Here is a 14311-nt window from a genome sequence, read left to right as displayed (position 1 = left end):
GTTAATCACTGATGATGATGAGATTTCTATTTCCCCATTCCTTGTTTGATCAGTGTGTGCGAGATGCAGCTAAAATCCGGCTTAGAATATAAACTAGGCCTTTTCAGACACAACTTGATTTTTTTTTTTGAGATCTAACAAAACACCCTGAATGGGGCAGTTAGAATAAGGGTAAAGGTAGAGTGAACTTGCTGGCAGACTTTTAATAAGATGAGTCAGGGAGGAGGAAGCTAAGAGACAAGTGATCAGTATGGTCTCATCAGTGTGGGTGAGGGCAGCATCCCAGCTTTGTCAGCATGAATAAAACCGTGGAGCTGAAAGGTTAAAAATATACCTGTTGATCTCAAACTGGCACTTCAGGAGTTGCCTGCCTAGCTTCTGTAAGGGGCTAAAAATGTGCAGATGTTACACTGGGGAAACTAGAGTCCATCTGTGCTGCTCTCAACAGTAGTTAGGGAATTGAGGGAGCAGCTGAAGATGTTTTGAAAGCAAGAAAGGTATTTCTGAACTCCTTTTTCACATAAATGGAAACAGCATGTAGTGGACTGCAACGGACTGTTCAGATCAACTCTGAATTATTTGCACAGGTTGATGCTGTGAGCCAGGGGAAGAAAAGACTTGCAGATAGGACTTAAAGCTTCTACCATAAATACAACTGCAAGCAGGCCAAGGTTTCTATAATCTATTTGTTTTTATTTATTAATTTGATGTCATGCACAAACATTTAATATTCTTGCATCATGTAGGGCTGTGTATTTACTGTGTGAGTAGTCATGCACCTTCTTTCAGTTCTCTTCTCTGCTGAGAACAGTCTGAATAAATGTCTTTGGTAGAGGTTGTTCCAGAGACAGGTTAGGAGCACATCCCTAAGAAATGGAGAGGGACTGGCAGCCCAGGCTGTCAGAGCCATAGGCTGTACTTTAACTGGTTAGTGTTATTCTGTTTTACCTACCTACATAGAGTAGAAATCATGTTTCTGGGCTTTCCTTTGATAGATGTAGGATGGAGGGAGACTGGTCCAGCTCAAAGCTCTAGAAAAGACTTGTGCTCGTTTTTAATATTAATTTGTCTTTTTCCATGCTTAGAAATGCAAAGCCCTACTAGAAAAGAAGCAATCTGATTCTAGCTTGATTAATCTTCTCTTTACCAGGTTTCTTCCTAAGACTTTGAAATTACTGCTTTGGTGTGTGGAAAAACACTGTACCTTTCCCTATATTACAAAAACATCATAATACATCAATTATATAGGAAGGCTAATCCAAATGTCCTTGAAATTAATTGGAATGCTTACCCTTGCTTCAACAGGCCTTTCTATTTAATGTCGTGTGATTTGGCTCAGATCCCTCTTGAAAACAAAACACACAAGATGTTCCAAAAGTATGTTTTCAGGAATGTTGACAGGCACCTTCCCCCCCAACAGCATCATTCTTGTTGGTGTTTCAGATGAGGAGATTGAAGTGGGTAATTAAAATGCATGAGCTGCATTTACAAGCTGAGAAAATGTTTATTGTTTTATCCCTTAAAGACTGACAGCCTTGCTCAACACTAACCTGATTAAAACCAGGAGGGAAATGATCCTAGTTGTTATGAAGAATGTACTTCTGAAAGTAAGGAACTAACTGGCTAAGGTTGTATGCAATTCTGGCAGCTGTGTTACGGTATCTCAGCTAACAAACTCCCTTTCATCCATTACTGATACTCAGCCAGAAATAACTCCTTCATGATACCGGATACTAGGCTGTTATAATGAAACTTGTTATAATTATTTCAAGTTCATAAACTTGAAATTCAGGCTTGTTTTAATGTGTTGCTTGACACTTTTTGTATGTCTTGGACTTCTTTCAAAACAGCTTTATGTTTAGGAGTTTAAATAAACAAACCAGCAAGGGTTTGGTTTTGAGTTAGAGGGATGTGGGGTACCTGCTGGCCTCCCAACAAGTGACTTCCTCAGTAGACAAGGCATCTCTGGAGATGTGGGCTAGTGTCATTCAAATGCCATGATCTGTAACTCCCAGTTTTTAGAGCGATTCTGTAGTGAGCAGGGTCCTGTGGAATAGGATGTACTGTGTGATACCTCTCTCCACTGGTGGAAGCCGGTTGCTGCTGAAACTGGCAAGTTTCCTCCCAGGAGTTGTTGCACCTAATCAGCTAGAGATAGGTTTATTTCCCTTAGGGCTCTTTTTCTCCCTCTGCCAGCTGTAACTAGTGAACCTGCCTTCCTGTGCTAGGCACATTCTTTTGATGCACCACACACTCTTTCAGCAAGCTGCTGAAATATCTGCTCTGCTCTAGTGAATATGCCAGTATTATTCGCAAAGTGGTATTGGGCAACAGATTTCTAAAGACTTTGGCAGAGTCTTTAAAGGACTGGAGTTGATATTAGGCAGAAGAAGTTTGGCGTTGAGTTCTGCCTGACTCAGTTGTTTCATTTCCCAACAGAGTCCCCAACACAAGCTCTCTGCTTCATGGCATGTTGCTTTGGACGAGCTTATACCTGCACCAGGGCATGAAGCCTTCTTTCGCAAGTTTTAGAAAAGTATGTTGCTTCTTGGCTGAAGAAGTAAGGAACAGAAAAAAATAATTTGGTAAGTTTCAGTAAGGAATTTTTGTAGGGAAAACCCTTGGGGGCAGCATAGTTGCAGTGTGAGTCATCTGAAATACATAACATGAATTGGGTAGTAAAGTTACCATCCCCTTCTCAGAAAATTAAGTTAATTATTATTTCTAGAAGATTAGGAAAAGTGGGGGAGAGTGGATAGATGTTTAACAAGTTGACCTTCCAAAGTTCATGGAAGTAACTACTCAGTACATGCTAAAGATAAGATCAGAACCTGTAGGACAATCATGCCTCCAGAATAAATGCAGCTTACAAGTAGTTTTAACACAAAGTTCAACAAACTTGCTGTAATAGACTGCTTGTTTTAGTTATTCACATATATAAGGAAATAAATGTTTGTATATCGGAAAAATATGCGAAGTTTCTGTAGAAACTGCAATTCCATAGAAAACTGCAACATCTGGGAGAGATGTGAAACAGAAAAATAATGTAGCTATAAAGATGCAGGAATATCTAAGTTATAGACTGTTCCTATAGTGGCCTGTTAAACAGAGATTGTTGGGGATTTTCAGCAAGAATGACTGATATAAAATGTACTCTATCCTGGTGAGGTTTTAGCAAGTGTAGCAGAAGAGATGCCTGTTGGCAGCAGAACATGCCTGAACAGTGCTTGGGTATGTTACAGGATGCTGCACGGCTGAGGAGACTGCACAGGCATCTCAGGCAAAAAAAACCCCTACTCACAGCATGCAAATGTGAATTCATTCCTGGGGCGATCATATTCTATAACTACAAATGAACTTGTATTGTAAATAACTATTACTTAGTCTATTGTATTAGAAAATTTTAGCACTTTTTAATGAGATGCTCAGTATTTGTGATCAGGCACAGAAAACTGTGACACAAGTTGCTCTCTTGTAGCACAGCAAGAAATCTGGATAATTTTGTGCTAGAATAGCCCTGTGGCTGAAGCACAGGCCAGGAGATCTGGGTTCACCCCTTGGCTCTGTTATGTCAATTACTAAGCAGACACTTAATCTCTGTGAACCAGTTCTTTGACCTTAAATGATTGAAAGCATTTATTTGACACCCAGTCACACCTATGTGATACTCATGTGACAGACTGACACCCTGTTAAGATTAGGTTTTCCTTATATTAAGAAATTCTTATTGTTTTATAATCATAGAATCGTTTAGGTTGGAAAAGACCTTTAAGATCATCAAGTCCAACTGTTAACCTAGCCCTGCCAGGTCCACCACTAAACCATGTCCCTAAGCACCACATCTACACATCTTTTAAATACCTCGAGGGATGGTGACTCCACCACTTCCCTGGGCAGCCTGTTCCAGAGCTTGACAACCCTTTCCGTAAAGAAATTTTTCCTAACATCCAATCTAAACCTCCCCTGGCGCAACTTGAGGCCGTTTTGTCTTGTTCTATGGCTTCTTACTTGGGAGAAGAGACCAACCCCCACCTCACTACAGCCTCCTTTCAGGTAGTTGTAGAGAGTGATAAGGTCTCCCCTCAGCCTCCTTTTCTCCAGGCTAAACAACCCCAATTCCTTCAGCCGCTCCTCATAGGACTTGTGCTCTAAGAGGATTTCTGCTATATGTTCATGTGCCACTCAGTTATTTGATTGGACTTTTATCTTTTCTACTACACTTTTGTGTATTTGTGATGAACTGTGCAATCTTTGAGTGCACTCTCAAGACACAACTTAGTAATGACACTCTGACTTTTAATGGTGTTCCAAGACTAACAGCAGTATTGTGACAGCATAACAAGTTTGCTTACCCTTTCACAACTGGCAGAACAGGGAGAAAACCATCAAGACTTTATAGTGAATGCTCTTCACTTTCAAGATATGAAAGCATCCCAAAGCCAAGTGGTACTCAAAATCCTGTAGCAAGCTTTTATGGGAAACTAAAAAAAAATGCATATTTTCTAAAATTATGTTCCATTGTAATAGTTTGTATTAATAACACATGTGAAAAACTTCATAAAAATCAGAGGGATATATAGCAAGCTTGCATAATTCTATAGATGCATGTAACTAAAATTATTTTGCTAAAGCTACTTTTGTCTCATTGTATCTTAAGATCAATGACTGTCATAACACTTGACCTGAAGTGGAAAGCTTTGATTCAGCAAAGAACTTCAGGATACTAAGCATTGTAACACATCCTTTCCTCAGCAAAAGTGCTTGATCACATGTCTACCCTTAACTGTGAGTGCAGCTGCTCTTTTGTAATCATGTCTGCTTAAATTCAAATTAAAATCCATGAAACAGAAAAGGAAAGTAATTAAAGATAATTGTTTGACAGAGATAGTTTTTGCTACCTTGCAAAGCTTGTATGAAGGGCAATTTATTTCCCAAGATAATTGTGGTCATAGTTGATATTTTTATTTAAGGGCTGAATTGAAGAGTTGAATAAAGTGTCAGGTGTACTCATGGTAGTAGTTGGTAAGTGATGTGAGTAGCGGTAAGTAGCTGATGGTAGTAGTTTTGGTAAGTGATGTGAGAAAATGAAAATTCCTTTTAGAATGGAGTGAAGCATGTTACTTTCCTTGGTTTTTTTAATCTTAAGCTTAAATTTTTAGAATGAAAAAGAATCACATGAGTGAAGAAACTGTGCTTTCTTGGTGTTAAAATTCCTAATATTTAGATGCAACTGAAATTATTACATGTTTTCCACTGAATTTATAAATTCTCTCAACAGTACTTTCAGTGGAAAACATTTGTCCAGAAACTCAGTTCTCAGCTCTGGGGTCTTGATCCTTTTTCCACTACAAATAAAGTCTCTGGTGAAATTTTAAGTCTCAACAGGTGTTTAGAGTTGCATTTTGCAATGCCAGTCAGCAGGCTGGAGCAATTCTAGGCCAGGAGCTGAATTCCCAAGTGCCATAGAACATGCCCATGGCAGGATGCTCAACTTGATTCCCCCCCCCTCGAGGCACTGACTCTACAATGCACTGAGTGCTGAGTGCCAAAAATCTAGGAATTAAGGTTTCTGTTACAGCTTACCATACTGGGGACATCAAACATGAGCAAGTTGACAACTGGCACATGGCTTATTGTTGCTGCTGAGACTTTTATGAATGTCTGTCTGGCTTTTTTCATGGTCACTAATAGAAAAGTTTTTAACATAACTCAGTGGGTTCTGTAGGGATGAGAAAAGGGTAGGGAAAGACTGCGGGGAGAGAAGAATGAAGATACATGGTAGGCCACAGTGGAAGATGGGGTAAGAGACGATAGATGGAGAATGATGTATTACAATAGTGACTTAGTCATATGCTAGGATTGTTGGCCTGAAGTGGAGAAGCAAAACTCACAGGAAGGTCAGCAGAATGGGCTGCTTTTCTAGCAAGCTTGCATACAAAAGGGGGTTTAACATTGCAGTATGGGTAGCAGACACGCAGAAGACTTGGCTCTCCCAGGCTCAACAGCCTCATCTGTGTTTCCCAGTTGCAATAAGGATAGGGAGTACTTTAGAAATCCTGCACTTTACCTTGCTTAATATCCATTGTGTCTATTCCAGATTAGGTAATAAGGGTTCAGTACATTCACTGGCTGCGCGTGTACTTTGTGTCTTTCAAATATGCATGAATAACAGCCACTCCTGAGGCAAACCTAGAAATGACTTTGCATAAGCTCTTCATATATGCTTTTTTCCAGGTGAGAGAATAAGAGAAGATCAAGATCAGGCCAGGGGATGGAGTGCAATATGAGCTTTTCATGCTTTTCTACTGTGTTTACCTAAGGCCACCTCCCTCCTGAGGTACAAGGTGAGAACATGCTTCCTCCCACATGTTTGCCCTTCAGTTATTTTGTTGAGGTTTCTTTGTGAACAAGAAGTATCCAGAAAGTCTCCAAGGCTTTCCACTTTGCTTTTTGTCAGGCATGTGGGTGACTGCATTGGTTCAAAGAATAAGCTGTGCAATGCTTCTGTACTGTCATATTACTTCACACTTTTGCACAATTCCTATGTGTTGTCTCACGCTCTGGCACATGTTCAGGCAAGGAAGATCATTCAGAGTAGGGACTGGCTTGAACTTGAATCTGAGGTCATGATAAATAGTCCTGTGGAACTGTCAGCTCAGTGCTTGCTGGTAGTGAAGCAAATCAAGTGCAAGGAAAGGATGGAGGCCAAACCAGAAGGCTGCTGCATAAAACTATGGTTCATCTGAGCTTAGATTACTGGATGATGTGCTGTTTTTCTCATCTTGGCATATGAGAGATCTGGAGAAGGTCTAGGAGGCAAAACAGGTTGATATAAGGTACGGAACAGCTTCTGTATTGGGAATAAGTCAGAAGACTGAGAGGAATATAATAAAAGTATATAGAGCTGAATGGTGTGGAGAGGGATCAGCTGTGTAATCTCCCTTCAGTACAAGTACTAGAGGCCACATGTGAAATTACTAGGAACTAGATGAAAATAAATGGAAGGTGCTAGGAAGTGAACAAACCTCAACGGATTTCAGCCAGTTCCCTTGGCTGCAAATAGCTGGAGGTAGGGGAAGACGCGAGACAAGCATCACATGCTTGTCCTGTTCTCTTCTGTGGGTGTCTGCTAATGCCCACTGCTGAAGATGGGATACCTGGCTGGATGGACCCTTTGAGTCAGTCTGGCATGTCTTGAGTTTGTGTCCCTACAGGCAGTGCCGATACAGCGAGCTCTAGTTACCTAGTGTGACAACTCAGGCACGTGTTCAGGCACAGCGAGCTGCAACAGCAGAGACAAGGACATAAGCTCCCTGTGACATGGCAGAATAGCTCTGATCTGCAGTTATTGCTGATAGTCTTGAATGTTAACCTTCAGAGTGTCAGGAGTGCAAAAGAAGGCTTTAGATAACACCCTGGTCAGAGCTCCCAGGGAACTGGCATCAAAGATAGCCCGTGCTTCTGGTCACCTTGGTGCCACACCATCCTGCCCGGCTGAGCACATATCAGTCTGGACTGATAACCAGAGCAAGTCAGGTACTTCATTGTCACAGCTCTGCTGTGTGGCTTCAGCCTCAAGGTGAAGGGTCACTTTAATATTATCGTCCTCAGGCTCTTTAGTGGAGGTTTTGCTTGATGATTCAAACTTAACATTTTTGCAATCGAGACAAATATTGATCAGGGAACCAGAAACACCTCCTCCTTTTCACCCCTGCTTGGGACAATTTCTCTGTGGAAAAACAGAAAAATTGGGGCATGCTGCAGCTGGTCTGACGGCTGCCAAAAATGTGAGTGGATTAGAAATAAGTTATTTCTCTCTATAGAATAATTATTGGCAAGGGCATAGGATTAATCTAGAGTCTCTCATCTCTAGTCTAGAAATAGCTGCTTGATAGACAAAAAAATAAAACACACTGCGGGGGGGACAGACACCAACAAAACAAACCAAAACCAAAGTAATTCAAGCAAAAAATACACCTGAAACAGGAATAGTAAGCTTTTGGTAAAATAACTGGGGAGGAGAAGCAAGGAAGGCACCTTTAGTGAAATTTGTCCCAAAAAAGCAACTTGAACAAGATCTTCAGGGGATTTTAGTTCTTATTGTTAGATGCTGAATACATATATTGAAAGATAATTCTTGCTACAGAAGCATTGCATGTTTGTTTCATTGACCTATGCTCAGCTTTAAGCTTTGACATGTGCAAAAACTGGATGACTGTCAGCTAAATATGGAATTACACAAATCACTAGGTATTTCTAAAACAAATGCATTGGGGAATTAGTTACTGAATGGCTTTATTCTTGTGCAGAAATCCTGCCTCTCTTTCCTGCAAATTCACTCTGCCAAATCTTTTCAGAGTTCATAGGGACTATTTTGTATGTCCTTAAACCACAGAAATGACCCTGGAATATATGCATGTATCTCAAAATAGCACATTCTATTTTACAGCAAGTGGCAGCTCCTTTCATGTTCCAGCCACCTTAAACTAGTCTAGAAACAGAGCTGTCAATTACAGGTGAGAAACCTTGACCTATGAAATAATTTTGTAACTCTTTAATGCATTACTGTTATACTGTGACTAAGTGATAAGATTGTCTTTGAAAAAGATACTGGTTTGTCCAGAATTATACAGAACAGTTCCAAGGGACTTTAAATTTCACTCCTGGCAGTCAAGCGTTGCAGCACGTGGTGCTACTGTGAGGGAAAAATTGGGGTCTAAGAAAAACTTACATTTGAGTATATCACTTCAGCTGACCTTTCAATGTGCATGAAAGCCCTGTTAAGAGAAAGGGATTTGCATGCTAAAATCTCTTAGAATTTCCCAGAGGCTTTTCAAGTTACAGCAGAAAGAAAATGTTGCAAGTCAGGAACATCAGAATTGGTGACCAGGATCTAAGCAGCATCTACCTCTGATAGTCAGTATCAGCTGCTTCAGAGGAAGGTGAAAATAAACCTTGAGGGTGGGAAGCTGTGGGATAACTCTAGCACAGTCCTTTTCTAAACATTTACAGCTTGAAAACTATTGTGCTCTGCTGCAGAAATGCTTATTTTTCTTTCAGGAAATCAATGATGTTGGCTATATTAGTTCTTTGATGCCCTCAGCTGTACATGTTTCTAAGCCTTTCAGGAATGCTACTAAGTTCTTTACCTTGATTAAGTGATTCTTGATCTTGATAAAGTGAAGGAAAGAAAACTTTAAAGTTAGGCTAAAGAGCTGCAGACTGGCTTAAGCTGTGGCAAGGAAACAAATTCAAGAATCTCCAAAGGCTTTCTGCAGCCCTCTTTATGGAATGTTGTGCTACTGAATTAAGCATATTGCATTACATGCTTCTTTTCCAGTTTTGAATTACCCACTTCTATTTGAAAAATCACTGTTTTGCCTTGGGGGAAAATACGTACAGAAAAGATGCCCAGTGCTCTCAGTTAGGCTGTACCTCCTACTTCAAAGTTTCTTCTCTATTGATTATTCCAGTCAAGAAACCATGAGTGTTAGCTTTTGTGGGATATATTCTGCTTTTGGGCATATGCTTGCCAAGTTGTTAAGTCTGGCACATCATAATATGATACAGCAGTCATTTAAATTAAGCTATCACTTGCCAAATGCCAGTATAGATTAAAAGAACATAACTGAACACTGACTGTAAGATTGTAGAGACTAAAGGCTATGTCTTCAAATGATCCTGCTATCCTGAAGTCATGTAAATATTTATTAATAAATTGACATTAAGATAAGAGGAAAATTCCCTACCAGCTTCATGTGCAGTTTAATCTTTGACTATGTCATAGCTGCTGTTTGTTTGGAATGAAAGTGCATGTGTTTACTTTTTCCCCAAACCATATCAATGTTGAGATCATGATGGAGGTCTGAGTGCAGTGCATGTGAGCTGAGCTTTCCTCTGTGTGTTGCACTTGGGAAACAAGGAATCTGCAAAGGCCCAGCCCTTCTGGGAAACAAGCATGGCTGTAGTCCCTTGAGCCTAAGGACTGTACCTCTTTGCATTCTACTAGTTTTTGAAAGGAAGCATATGTGCTGGGAAGTAGAAAGCATGCTAGATTTGTCTATCATCCCCATATACTGTCATATGCGGAGAGAATGGTGATCCTGGCTGGTTTTCTAAGGGGGACCAGGGGAAATGCATGCACAGCCACCCAGCACTCTGCACTACTTCTCTACATGGACGCTTCACATGTGAACTCGGAGTGACTGTATTTTTGCAAGATATCCCCTGCTATCTCACAGTATAGTGGGCTACTTTGTACTTGCTCGCAACATCTTTTTCAGGGTGTGTTTATTTATGGAGACTAGCTAGATCTCTGCTAATGCTCTCCATTACTGTTCCTTTAGCCTGGATAGAGAAAATGTGTGAGATCTCCCAATAAGGCATTCTTAGTATGCACCAGGGTGCCCACACAAGTCTTTACTGCAGAGTAGCCAAGGATATGACTGCATGAATGCAGACAGTAGAGCTTCATAGCCCTCCTGGGTAGTATGATTCCCCAAGTATATTTCTTAACAGATGTTTTCAAGACACAGTGGTGGAAGTGGCTGATGCCTGTGGACAATGAAGGTTGGTGAAAAATCTTTGGTTTGGTCTCATTGATTTAGGAAGACAACCCTCTTCGAACAGACAGAGAACAATTTCAAGGTAATGAGTTGAGAGCAGGGAAAAGCAAAATTCACTGTTTTAAAACAGTTCCAGCAAAATCTAAGGTTTTGTTTTTTACTTTCCTCAAACAATTTTCCAGGTCACTAGGACAAAACCCTTTCAATCATTTATCTGACTGGGAGGTCAGTGTTCCTTTGAATAACAAATAGGTGTGGTGAACCTTTACTTCTCTCACTTTGGACCCAGATGCCTAAACACTGCAAAAAGTATGAACACAGGACAGATATGGCCTTGGCAGGGACACGGAAAAGTAGGACATGTGCTCTGGGCCAAATCTTTCTTTAGAGGAAGCCATGTGAAAGCACAAACACATGTAGGAAGTCACAAGTATAACTGAGAGCAGAACTGGGTCTCACACTTGCAAAGTTGCCTAAGCTGCTTTTTCTGTCAAGCCTAGCAATTATCTGGGCTTCCCCATGGCTTTTTTTTACCTCTGTCATTTAGCAGAGCAAGTAAGCAAGTAACATACTTCAGAGATCCAGCTGCTGTCAGAGGTGGCATGGCCACAGCTTGCATCTTCTGATTCAGAGGGTGCCAGGACATCTACAGGGAGCATCTTGCTGATGTAGGTCCAGGTTATGGTGTTGGTAACAAATGTGGGGTTTTTAATTGAAGCAAAAAGAAACGAGGTAAAATTTTTCAGTAGTGATGTCAAACCATTTGTTATCATTAAATATGCAGGTTCTAGTTTTGGTGGATAAGCTAACATACAGTTTTATAAGTGGAAGTTTTCCTGTGCAAAAAAGGTGGAGATGCTTTTGGCAGTAGCAGAGTGAAGCTGGATTTCAGGTACTGCATAGAGATCATATAGAACCAAAATACTTGGTCATGTCTTCTAATGCTTGAATTTGTGATTCTGCCTTAGACTAAATGATCTGCACTGGAGGGGTGGGTGAAACACTTAATGTTCCCTTAGACAGAAAACATGCAGAATTTTATATTCGTGTTTTACCATAATTGAAAGAAACACCAAAGCATCAAAGCACTACTGTGGCCCATGGAGGATCACAGTGGGAGTGTTCCTCTAATTATGAAAAAGCATCAGAACATAAAGTTCTAATGTGTGAAACAATGTAGTATGTCATGATAATTTAGCACAGAGTGATGGTGCACCTTAAGTCTGGCTAGAAGGGAGGGTGGATGCTTGAGAAGTACTCTAAGAAGTGTTCTGCCATGAGTTGTCAGCAGCAGAGGTAGCAGCAATGGAATCTGACACCAGCGGGATATTACTCCTTAAGCTCCCCCAAATCAGGAGACGGCGGAATCAGGGCTATCTATCTGACAGGTTGTGTGAGTAGGACATGGATGGGTAGAACTTAATGACCTGAGGTGAAAAGTCAATTGGTAACAAGGAAATTTCTTGCAATAGGGAATGTTTCAGGTGCAAAACGTTCCCCCAGAACAGTGCTATGGCTCTGTCCATGCTTCCTGGCATATTCTTCAAATTTTACCATGGTAAAACATAGCATCAACTTGTTGGAGTTCTGAGAACTATAACGTGGTTGACATAAAGGGAAACAAAGTGACCTTGGCAACAAATGCACCCAGGGTTGCTGATACTGTGAACTGCAGAGTATGACTTGAAGGTGGAATGAATAACTACCGGTGAAGTCTGCCCCTCTTTCTGTAGGCCAAAACCTTCTCAGGTGGGGACTGAGTGGTGCAATGTTTTGAATTCCTCCCTATACCCTGAGAGTGGACGATTTGCCTAGCTACCATTATATTATGGACAAGGCTCATCCATATAAAAGCAACTGTAGTGCTCTACCCCTGTACCCTGTGTTTTTGCAAGTACAGACAAAGATAGAATTGATACTTTACATTATCTGAAGGCAGTCCTTGATGTCATGTGTCCATTTAAAAAAAAAAAAGTTTTTTTAAAGAAAGAAGCTTTTCACAAGCTGCTGCATAAGTATTATTTTGCTCTTGCTAGATCACTTGGTGGTGTCTTGCCAATCTAGCTTAGTATCTGTTTTCTGAATAATGTTCATTAGAGGCTAAGCTTTACTATTTTATTTTTTAAAGGAAAAAGTTTAAAGAACAGAGGAAAAACCGTTGCAAATTTTTTATTGACAGTTTCCACTTAAGTCTGACAAATCTTTGTACCCTGTGTAATACAGATATGGATTCCTCAGGTCTCAGCTGGAGTATAGTGCAATACACCTCAGTGAATGAACCTACAGACTAGTGGCTTAGAGTGTTTTTTTTTCTGTAAAAATCCAAAGCCCTCTAAAGACCCTTAAATCTGTGCACCAATAAAATGTTTTTGTCAGTTCGTGCAAAGAAGTTAGTATTGTTAGTCAACTGCATACTCTGACAGCTATGAATATAGTGCAAAGTCATGCTGGAAGTCTCTAAACTTTTTACTTGAGCACTTAACTAATCTGAATGACACTGCTTGCAATAAATCAGGAAGAATATAAGAGTGAATTGCATAAATCTGTAGGTCAAAGGCTCGCTGTGAGGTCAAGTGCAGATTGCACAATTACTTCCTCTTCTGGAAAGTTTGTGCAAAGTGTTGGGCTGAATTATTTGTTTCCAGACAAGGTACACAAGGAGAAACAGCAACATTGATATATATTCCATGTGATGTGTTTAGGATATCCATAAAAAGCCCCCAAATTGCTGTGTTTCAATGGGCTTATTGTACAAGCAAATAAAGGACAGTGGGTTATTGTTGTATATGAATATTTTCCTGTAAAGAATTGTACTGTGTGCAAAAATAAGATAGAGCTTGTGGTTTTGGAGAGGGAAAGACATCCTGGCTTTATTTGCAGAGGTAATAGATTCTAGTTTTCCAAATTCTAGTGGGAAATGGAGAGGATCTCCTCTTCTTGTACATAGAGGACAACTTTATTTCTGCAGGTTTGCACACATAGGAAATATTCCTGATTTTACTGCCTATAAAGCCTGCCAAACAATCATATGGTTTCCTCTTGTATCTATGCTATGAGCAAGTATGGACTTCAACATCTTTGTTCTAAAATGTTTGACATGCAACACTGCAATATATTGAAGATAGTTTTTGAAAAACCTAGGAACAGGACAGTCTTAAATCACCTAACCAAACAAATGCATTAGTTTCGCTGGAAGCTTAATTTTTCCTTGACTGATATGGATAAATTTGTTACCTGCCATTAAATATCTGGATAATGCGTATAAAAGCCTTTGCTCCTGTCTAAAAATCCATATGAATTGTTTAAGAGCTCTGTGCAAATGCTACCTTGGATAAAGGCCCAGACAATTTGCGAGAGACCTTAAAAAAAACACCCCTAGGTCTGACAAGTATTTACTGAGTCAGATTTTCAGAGGGATCCCTTAGTTAAATTTTATGTGAAACAATGGCTTCATACTTATTAAAACAACTTATTCTGGTGGAATTAAAATAGATTATGAAGTGTTCTACTTTGATGTGGGTCTTGAGAGTATAGAATTCCTTCTCATGAACTGTTTCTATCTTTTATATCACATGGTTGAAAGTATGCATCTTAACTGGGTATCAGCAGTCCTCCTAATTCCCTGGAGACTGTAGTTTCAAAATAGATGGCCTCAGAGATAAAAATATGCAGCACTGACTACTTGAACTGAATGCTTCAGCACAAATTTATTTCATTTGTTAAGGGCACTTTAAATTTAGCAAGCT

The 14311-nt window shown here is 40.1% G+C and overlaps 1 long non-coding RNA gene across 1 annotated transcript in view; it reads left to right on the top strand.

The window, feature by feature from the left end:
• The window catches only part of LOC140657119 (uncharacterized), a 73267-nt gene extending 64685 nt beyond the window's left edge, over positions 1-8582 (top strand). Inside the window, exons 3-4 of the long non-coding RNA XR_012044225.1 lie at positions 6235-6344; positions 8450-8582. This is a non-coding gene — a long non-coding RNA (uncharacterized lncRNA). The remainder of the gene's footprint in view (positions 1-6234; positions 6345-8449) is intronic.
• The last annotated feature ends 5729 nt before the right edge of the window (positions 8583-14311 follow it).

Source organism: Ciconia boyciana, chromosome 9 (genome assembly GCF_034638445.1).
Source record: "Ciconia boyciana chromosome 9, ASM3463844v1, whole genome shotgun sequence".
Taxonomy (NCBI): Eukaryota; Metazoa; Chordata; class Aves; order Ciconiiformes; family Ciconiidae; genus Ciconia; species Ciconia boyciana.
The sequence above is the reverse complement of the archived record's forward strand: the minus strand, read 5'-3'. Positions and strand labels throughout refer to the sequence as shown.